This window comes from Arachis hypogaea, chromosome 9 (assembly GCF_003086295.3).
Source record: "Arachis hypogaea cultivar Tifrunner chromosome 9, arahy.Tifrunner.gnm2.J5K5, whole genome shotgun sequence".
Classification (NCBI taxonomy): domain Eukaryota; kingdom Viridiplantae; phylum Streptophyta; class Magnoliopsida; order Fabales; family Fabaceae; genus Arachis; species Arachis hypogaea.
The window spans coordinates 34380603-34390354 of record NC_092044.1 but is presented as its reverse complement, the minus strand read 5'-3'; positions in this window follow the sequence as shown (position 1 = coordinate 34390354).

Genomic DNA, 9752 nt, shown 5'->3' with positions numbered 1-9752 from the left:
TAATACATCATTTTCTTCATTTTTAATCTTTTCTTACGTTGGTCATGCTTCATTTTCTCTAATTTCAAAGTCAAGAGCCTCTTGAGTAAGAGAAGAATAAAGAACTTGCAAAAAGATAATTATTTTCAGGCATCAATATCAATATTCTCAGTGAACAAGAAGGAAAAAGCAATATCAATTTTATTTAAAGGTAAAACATATTACTTCAACCAATCTAAATATAATTATTACAAAGCATGAATTATAAATGCTATTTTTCCTTCTTCGGTTTTAGTTCTAAATATACCTACTTTTTTATAGGTGAAAAAATCACATTCTTCTATCTTGTTCGAAGTAATGACTTAACATAAGACTTAGACATACCTTTTATTATAGTAGGTGATTCTAGAATATTTCTACTATCTAACTTTGATTTACTTGGAACCTATAATATAAGAAAATAAAAATTATTAGACCACCTATAATATAGATGAATTTGATTTACTATGACTATTGAGGGAGCAATTTATAATTGATTATTAAGAAAAAAAGCAAAAAATGATATAAGCACCTCTTTCTCAACAATAGAAACTTCATGATTTGTTGTTGCAGTAACTTCTATTTCCTTCATATTTAAAGTAGTTGGCATAAAAGAGAGATTCAGAATCTCTACTCCTAGAAGATTTTTCTGTAGTTGATTCAAACATATTAAATCCTAGGGATGGAAATGAGTCAAACCAGCTCGAGCTCGACTCGTTAATAGCTCGATAAGCTGAGCTCGTGAGCTGGTGAGCCGAGTTTGGGCTTAGAATTGAGCTCATAAATTAAATGAGTCGAGCTTGAGCTTGGATAAGCTCAACTCATTAGCTCGTGAACTAGCTCGATTATATATATATATATATATATATATATATATATAAAAGATATATTTTATATATTTAATCTATATTTTAATATTATATATACACATTAAAATAATAATATATAATTTTACATATATATTTTGATTTATTTGTTTGTCAATACAAAAAAAAATTGTGAGTTCCCAAAATGAATTTTTATCAAATTTCAATTCTAATTTCGATTTTTTAGGGAACAGAAAATATAATTAATTAATGGGGTCTACTCATTTAGATTTTTAATAAATTAGAAACCTAAAAGACAAACAAACCTAAAGAGATAAAATCATGAAATAAAGTGTAGCGGTACAAAGTATCTTTATATTCACAAATCACAATGGTCAATGACAATGAACAGAGAGAACCAGAGAGGAATAGGAAGAGTTTTTCCTAAAAGAAAACCTCTTGACTTGCAGTGAATCGGTGATTTACTTCATTCTCTCATATAACAAATTACTTATGTTCGTCGATCTACTTTAAAAGAACTCGATTACTTTGAAGTCTGATCTTTCTTTTTCTGGAAATCAATTATCAAGTAAGTTATATTTGTTTTTCTCTTTTTATTGATTTTTTTAATCTTTAGAGTTCCTTTTTATTTATTGTTCAACACATTTATTTTTCTAATGACAGTATCATGGAAATTTCTGAACCTGAAAATCAATTGTTAGTGTTTTCTTCAAATGAAAACGCAAATAATATACAAAATAAAGAACTACTTCTTTCTATTGATGGAATATCATCACCAGAAATACAAGTGAAACTTGAAGCAGAAGCATTAGACAACAATGAAGGAGAAAATCAAAGTGGAGAAGATGAAGAGGTAGCGGACAATGAAGATGAGGGTGTTATTCACAAAAATAAAAGGAAGAAAACCTTCTTTGTCTGGCAACATTTTAAAGAAGTGAAATTGTCTAATGGGGTTGTAAAGAATCAATGTGTTCATTGAAAAAGAAAATATGCTATAACTGACTCAAAAGCTACAAGTCAATTGAATAGGCATTTGAAGAACAATTGTCCTGGCTACAGAAAATGGTGTTGGCAAAACAAAAAGGTTGAACTTCCCTTAAAGTAATTTAGCATAGCATCCAAATGTCATTGGTCTTATTTTAGTGACTCCTGGTGGAAAGTATGATCATGCAAGACAAAGAGAAGCAACAGCACATTGGTTAATGATGCACGAGCATTCATTCAGCATTGTTGAAGAATTTGGTTTCTCATTGATGATGAAGTGAAATAATACAGCTTATGAGAATATTGGTAGAAAAACACTGAAAAGTGATTGTCTCAAAGTATATGAAGCTGAAAAAAAGAAGTTAAAGGCAAGTTTAAAGATGTGAGTAAAATTAGTTTAACTATTGATTTGTGGAAATTACAGAACTAGAAAATTGAGTATATGATTATCACAGGTCATTACGTTGATACAAATTGGATACTGCAAAAACGAGTTCTTAGTTTTGTTCATGTTCCTCCACCTCGACGTGGTGTTGATATTGCAGATGCCATTTTCAAATGTCTTATGGAATGGGGTATCAAATCAAATATTTATTCTATATATGTAGATAATGCATCCTATAATGACTCATGCTTAAGGACATTGAAGGATATGATTTCAAGGCATAGAAAATTACTTTGTGGAGGAAAATTGTTTCATGTGCGATGTTTTGCACACATCTTAAACTTACTCATTTAAGATGGATTAGGGGAAATAGCAGGAACAATTGAAAATATACGTGAGACTGTGAAGTTTATCAATCGGTCTGAGGCAAGGTTGCATACATTCTCCGAGATTATTCTACAATTGCAACTTCCTGGAAGAAAATTAATTCTTGACTGTCCTACATGATGGAATTCAACTTGTCAAATGATATCTACAACATTGTACTTTAAGGAAGTCTTCCCTCAATTCCAAGATCGTGAGCCAAATTAGAGATATCTTCCTGACCACGAAGAATGGGATAAAGTTGAAAAAATAGCTGAAGTTCTACAAGTGATCAATTGTGCAACCAATATCATATCTGGAAGTGTCCTACTGCCAACCTTTATCTTGCTGAGGTATTTTGCATTAAATTAATTTTGGATGAAGCTGTTAGTAGTGGACCCTTTTTCATCAAGAAAATGGTTGGCAAAATGAAACTGAAGTTTGATAAATATTGGAGTGAATGTTATCTTCTCATGGCTGTTGCTACTGTTTTGGATCCCATATATAAATTAACAGGTCTCAAAATGTGCTTTCAGTAGATATATATGCAAGAAGCTACAAGAAATATGACATTGGTGCATTAAATCTTGACAGAAATGTATCAAGAGTATGTCATTCTATCCAACGAGCAAGAAGGATCAACTTCACCGAGTGCAAGTGGTGAAAGTAGTATCAATTCTACAATACAAAGTTCAAACTCCTCACAAACTGGGTGGTCAATAATGATAAATTTTGTAAAGGATGAAGAAGTAGTTCCAGCTTTAAAATCTGAATTACGACTTACTTGGATGAACCAAAATATTTTCAAAGAGAACATGATGCAACTAGCTTCAGTACTTTAGAATGGTGGAAGGTAAATCATGGAAAATATAGGATATTATCTAGAATGGCAGCTGAAGTTCTTGCTATTCCAATCTAATCTGTGGCTTCAGAGTCAACTTTTAGTGCTGGTGGAAGGATAATTGATTCATTTCGATCCTCATTAAGTCTGACTATAATTGAAGCTTTAATTTGTGAAGGAGATTGGCTTCGAGTTTTTTATGGCCTAAGAAATAAGTCTAAGGTTGAAGATAGCTCTGTGGAGATTGCATTACCAATTTAAGTTCTCAAATAAATATTTAAAACTTGATAGCTGATAGATATAAGATTTAATATTTTTACATTGTTAAATATATGGATGCATTGTTTTTATTTTTTATATTAAAATATATAATAATTTTTATATAGAACTATAGATTATGTTCCTATTATTTGAGCCAGCTCGTGAGCTCGAGCCAGCTTGTGAGCTTTCTGTGAGCTGAGCTTGAACTTAAGAAATAGGCTCGATTGTTAATGAGTCGAGCCGTGAGCCAAACTCAATTTTTGTGAGCCGAGCTTGAGCTTGGTCTAGCTCGGCTCAGCTCATCTCACTTCCAGCCCTATTAAATCCACACATCATTTGTGACTTCATTTCTTCCACTCTTTCTTGAAGTTTTGTTTCCATCTCCTTTTGCATCTTTTGTTGTATATTCTGAATTTCTGCTTGAGCATTCTCTTTAACTTCTTCAATTAACCTCTTTGTCTCAATTTGAGATCTTGACCCCTACAAATCTAAAGGTACAACACCTCTACCATAAGTACGAATATGACTAGGTTGATCTTTTTCTAACACTTGAAAAAGTATATCATCTTGGTTTGTGCTTTCTAACTTTTCAGAATTTAAAGCTATGACATCCTCAAGCTCTGACTGAAATCCAAAATTTAATCTACATTAATTTATGACAGAAAATCTATGTCACACAAAATAATTATATATAATATATATTAAAAAATTATATATCTTACAAAAATTTTACTTGTTCCCTCACTCATTGGTTTTCCATCCCTTGGCTTATGTATTAAAAAGAACATGTTCACCTGAAATGGTTCTTTTCTATAAGGATTTCTCATTGCCTATAAAAAAAAAATACAATCAACTAAAAAGGAACCAATACAATAAGACAAGCATGAACACATTAATGTTACTTCCTCTTCACGTATTTCAGCAAACATTTTTTATTATATTATATGTTGACTTGTATTCTTTGCTTTACTAGGTTTATTCTACTTATTTTGTTTCTTTAAAATTATAAAACCATAATTGAATAATTAAGCCTAAAAATAAAAAAATTAATTAGTATAACCAATTATAGTACGAAGGAAATTACATGCTAAGAATTAGTATACCTTAATCATATCAAGGTTCCAAAATTGAATAAGAATCTTTTAATGATCATGTGAAACAGTACGAGGACAATTCTTTATATTGTAAGCTAGTGGCATATTTTTCTTAAAATACTATTTTTCAACCAATTTTTATATGTCCTCCAAGATGAACCTAAAGTTTTGAAAACCCACTCTTTACCAAGTATTCCGATATCAAACTTTTCCTGAACCATAATGATCATAGATATGATAATTAATATTGAGTTTTTAAAATAAATAAAAGAAAAATACCTAAGCTAAAAAAGTGTAAAAATATAATACAATGATAGCTTCCTGTAACACTCTACTACACAGAGTTTTACGCTTAAGTCGTAGAAGAGAGGTAGTGTGGTGTTACGGACCTCTAAAATAGCATAATAAGTATATAATAGAGAAGAGGATAATATACTAGGAGCCTTAAAACAAAGTAGTAAGAAAAAATCGGGAAAAATTAAAAGCACAACGCTCGACGGAAAGGATTACTTGCGTACTAAGAAACCTAATAGAAACGTGATAAAGACAAGCGAAAGAATAAAGGAAAACCAAAGAAGCAGCATAACTAGCCCCTGACTCAGCCTGCGAAGCTAAGGCTGGCCGGAGGATATATATATATATATATATATATATATATATATATATATAAACATACGTAAGTATCCTCAAAATATCCCAAAATACACTAAAATATCAAAATAACTCCTATCTCTCCCTCAACCTCTAAGAGGAGCAGCATACATAAGTTACTTGGAGAGTAAGTTAAACATATATATACATATATACAACCAGAAACCAAAAATACACCCAAGGACTACTTCGCTTTCCAGGATCCAGACGCCTAGCGAGGAGCCTCTCGACCTGCATCTGAAAAATAACAATACAATATGGAATGAGAACCGGAGGTTCTCAGTATGGTAAAAGTGGCACACGCATAATAAATAAGGTCCTGAGAATGCCATAGGCAATCCTAGAACTCTGTTATACAATTATCCAACTTAATTACTAAACAGAAGCTATAAACAGGGGTAGTATTCTAAATCTACCTAACTTACTCAACTTCAATCCTAATCTACACCAAACCATTTCTCCATTTCCTCCATTTCCTCCATCATTCATAATGCAACAGAAACAAGCAACCAAACAAGTTCACGCACAAGCAGATAGTACAAATAGCAAGTATAACAGATAGCATGTGATATATATATATATATATATATATATATATATATATATATATATATATATCAATTAGGCATACCTAGGAAATGCATAGCAATCAAACAAAAAAATGCATATGATGCATGCCTGTCTGATGGCTGATGCGGCCCATCTGTCGGTTATACAGCCAACCCGACAAGTCCGAAAATCTTAGACTGTCCCCCGTCGTGCATCACCAAGAGTCTATGCATAGAGTTCACATTTATTCATCATATAATCACTCAATGGGGGCTATCCATACCCGGGAATTTATACGTGCCCGGTCACCCTTACGACGTAGGGTCAACAGAGTGTCGAGATTCAACCTGGAACACTTAGTGGCAAGTCACGGTTCTTACCTGGGAAAACTCGTATCTCATATATCATCATTAACATTTCATAATCATTCATTACTTACTCATTATGTCATTGCACCTTTATACATAACTCATCATAACCCGGAGCAAGTGGGGCAGAACCACAATTCTTGCGTCTAGTCGGGGAGCCTCTATACTAACCAACCTGGAGCAAGTGGGGCGATACCACAACTCTTGCGTTTACCCAGGAGGTACGTTCTCATATGTCCAGGAGGAACAATGGAGGAGATCCTAACCTCCCACCATCTCGTTGGGGGCGATTTTACAATACCAGGAGGAACAGAGAAGGGGATCCTCACCTTCCACCATCTCGTGGGGTCGCACTTTCAAGAAAGAGTGCTCAGGTGTGATATTTATTTCTTTCATTAGCCAGATTTATGACATTTATATATATATATATATATATATATATATATTTGTACCACCTGCCTTCTCACACCTAAATCACCACTTTTTCGACTTTACTTCACCTCCAAGTTACCTTATTTTCCTAGCTTCAACTAGCTACTGGACTTATCACTATACCTTAAGTCTAAAAAGAAGAAAATGGAGGTTTAGAAGTGAAAAATTGGTTTAAAAATAGTCAAACCTGGTTTTGCAGCAGACGGCATCCACGCGCATGCGTAGAGCGAACATTAAGTCACACGTACGCGTGAGTCATGCGTACGCGTGTGTGCATATTCACGCATACGCATGCTTCTCACGCATGCGTCATTAAAATGTCATGCCAGGCACATGCGTGGGCCACGCGTACACGTGGATGAGCGTTCTTCAAAAATGAGCAGAATGCCCAGAAATCTGCCTCAAACCTGTTTTAGCCATCCTGCAACACATATTTATTTACCAAACTTTCAACGTCCATAACTTTCCCTACAAATTTTCGTTTTTCACAAACTTGATATCAATCAAAAGCTCATTAAACCATCTTTCATTTGCAATAAATCACAACTCAATTCGAAATTTGAGGAGTAAATTATGGACGTCCAAAGTTCATCAGAAACCACTTTTTACCAAAATACTTCCAAACCTCATTTTCACCACATTCACAAATCCCTACCTATAAAACCTGCATGTTGCTAACATATCCATTCCCAACTCATCAACAACCACTTCAAGCTACTTTAACCAATTCAATGAGCCATAACCACAAATTTGCATTAACATATATCGTGTATATATATATATATATATATGTGTGAACAACCCTTCACATATATCATTCCATTAATACATATATCAACCCTTCACAAACATTATTCCATTAACACATTCATCAATCCTACATATATTAATCCATCAGCTCATATAACAACTCTTTACTAGGAAACACCAACCATAATCTATTAATATATACCAACATCAACACAACTCATCATAAGTAAATCCAAGAGCATACATACCACAACATCAACTATTTAAGCTCATAAATTCTAATTTAAACTCAATCTTATATTTATTCGACATCATCACAAGCTAACCATCTTGCCTTTTCAACTTAAGCTATGGCTTTCTAACCTACGTTTTCACAACACCTTAAATGTTAAACGCGCGAAACTTAAACCATACCTTGACCGATCACTTAGATTCACCCAAGACAGCCTCACAACACAAAACACAGCCCCTCCAAACTCAATTAGAATAGCCACAAACCAAGCCTTGATCACCAATAAGCCTCCAAATGCTCCCAATTCAATTCCAATGCATATATACCGATTTAATTTACACCTAATGCATATACATGTCCCAATTTCAGTTTTTCCATAATAAATATAAGATTGAGCTAGGGTTAGGGTGTCATTACCATACTCATATACTCAATAGCTTGAGCCCATAAATCCCGGAAGCTAACTTGAACCTAGAACACAAAAATTGGACAAGATTTCACTATAGGATTTTAAATCCAAGAATAAAAAGGGAAAAGAGATTCTAGAATGAAAAAAGAGCTTACCAGTGAAATTGATCCAACAGAAATGTAGAGCTTGACGTGCTGGACGCGTGGCCGCAAACGGTGCGGCGATCGAAGCTCAAACGAGGAAGTTATGGTAGTTGGAATGAATGGTGAGGGTTTGGGAATCTCCTCTTCCCCCCTGCTGTTTTCAGCGTGATTCTCAGCTGAATGGGGAAGGAGATGGATCTGTTCTTTTAAGTGTTTGGGTCCGGTTGGACCCACGGGCCCGGTTTGGACTTCGGTTCAATCGGTTCGTCCTATCCAGTCCAATTTTGGGCCAAATTTTTTGAAATTGATATCAAAATTCTCGTTTTGACGAGCTCTATCCTATTTTGATATTACTTTTGCATTTTTAATCTTTCTATTTAAAATTTAATTTATTGACTAATTATTTATCAATTTTAGCGGGGTTTACACTTCCCACAAATCTTTCTAATTATCTTTAAGTCCACGCCAACTTGTGTATGTCAATGGAGCAAAGCATGTATTTCTAACCAAAGTCCCCAAATGATTGCTTAACTTCACTCAATTGCAACCAATTGGTTGACCAGGCTTATTTAATCTAATTGGCAACTGATCCTCATAGCTTAAACCATGAGTTTTAAGGCACTTTGTCAGACCTCTTTTTCTTTTAGTTGCTGGTCCTGTTATGGGGGTATGTCTAAAACGAGCAAAATAATTACGTGCTTATTAGATATGCCACATTATTTTAGACCATTAGATTTTATTAGATGAAAATCAAAGGTTAATATAAATGAAGAGTATTGATGGATTCTAATAAATATAGAATACACAATAAATGCTTTAAATGACAATACTTTAATACACAATACCTTAAATGACAACAGAATCTTTTATTACTAAATAATTAACTATAAAACATCTAAATACAAAAAATATGAGTATTCTTTATTCATTAAGATTAATTGTTATGCAAAATTTTTTTATAATATTAAAAAAATTTATTAAAATAATATTTTAAACCGTAATATAAAAATATAAAATAATTAAAATTTTATTTTATATTAATTGACAAATAATTAGATTATTATATTCAAAATTTATTAACTAACTATTTTTGTTAAAAATGTTATTATATAACATAATTTTTTTATTAAAATATTTTTAAAAAATAGAATAAATAATATAATTCTAAATACATACCTATCACATTATATATTTACTTATATTAGTAAGGCCTATACTAATCACACTTACGTAATTAAATACTAATAAGTTAGGTGAACTTAAGTGGGGTGCACGTTAAGGCTGCACCATAAGTTACTGCTACACATGCTTCCATCGTCTTCCTCTCTTTGCTCTTTTTTTGATGCAGTGAACAAGGATTGGATCGGATCAGATTCAATATCCACAATTTTTAAGTTTGGATATGATCTTATTTGATCTGCACATTTGCAGATCGAATCAGATCA